Source organism: Emydura macquarii, unplaced genomic scaffold (assembly GCF_026122565.2).
Source record: "Emydura macquarii macquarii isolate MOO-44397 ecotype Brisbane River unplaced genomic scaffold, CSIRO-AGI_Emac_v2 contig_450, whole genome shotgun sequence".
In the NCBI taxonomy this organism is placed as follows: Eukaryota; Metazoa; Chordata; order Testudines; family Chelidae; genus Emydura; species Emydura macquarii.
Genome location: NW_027130587.1, coordinates 5,267,395 through 5,268,661, shown reverse-complemented (window position 1 = coordinate 5,268,661; position 1,267 = coordinate 5,267,395).

Genomic DNA, 1,267 nt, shown 5'->3' with positions numbered 1-1,267 from the left:
ATATAGTGTCACCGAGGAGTAAAAATATGCCTGCTCCAAGTTTAGACAATAGATGTAAGATTGGAAAAGTGCAGTAATTGGATCCCAATACCATTCTAAGCATCTGTTCTATGCAGGGCTTTTGCTTTCACATAAATACTGCAGCAGATAAGTAGATAGGCACTTGGGATAGAATTGTACAGTCCTCACAATGAGCCAGAGCTGAAGGGCTTTCCCAGGTGCTTTTAAATAGTGAATACAGGCACTCACTAAAAAGGATTTTAAATTGTCAAGGCCTCCTGGAAAGGCAGAAAGAGGGAAGCACTGAGACTCCTTGAGAAAGCACAGAAAAAAGTAGCACTGATTTATTGCCAAGACTGCTCAGAACTAGAGATAGAGGCTGGAGTTGAACCATCACCATCCTCCCTGGTGATACCTACCTGGAGACAAAGAACACCAGTCACAGCCAGAACGTGACATCAACCTGGATACTATTGTGTCAGTTACCTGGTGAGCTACATGTGGCCCATTAGAGTATGGGAGAGTAACCAGTGTGTAGGAAACTCACTCTTTGCATGACATGGACAACCCTGTACGTTATTAAACCCTATTATTAAACCCTATTAATAATCATTATTTATTTTTAATTTATGTTAGTTTAAATTGAGACCCCAATCCTGCAATGTGTAGCACATGGCAGACATGCTCCGACCCGCAGTAAGGTCAATGAGGCTTCATGTGGATACAGCAGTAATGGGGGTAAACACTAGACGATCATTATACTGAAAGATGACAACGCTGTGGGGGCATTAGGCAGACCGGTCTGATTTTCCTGTCACTTCCACCAGTGGAAATAAAGGAGTAACTCCTCTTGAAATCTATGAACCAGACCCTCAGCGAGTGAATTGATGGCAATCCATGGACTTCACAGCATGGAACATGAGGCACAGGTAGCAGGCTAAATATAGTGTTGTTCCAGGACTTCCCTGGTTTATCACAGGGGCTTTGTTTCACTGAAATACACAAATGGTTAGAAAGGAGGAAACAAAGATACAAAATGTATCTCATTATGTTCTGTACAGCACCTGGCACAATGGGCCCCCAATCCATGACTGGGTGCCTCTAGATACTGCTACAACACAAATAATAATAATAATAAAGGAATAATTTTAAGTAAAAAATTAACTTCTGGCTATGGAAGGATACTATAAATCCAGTAAGGCTAGAAATGCAGAAAATAGATAGGGCCAAATTCTGCTTTCTTTTATACCAGTGAAAATCCAGAGTA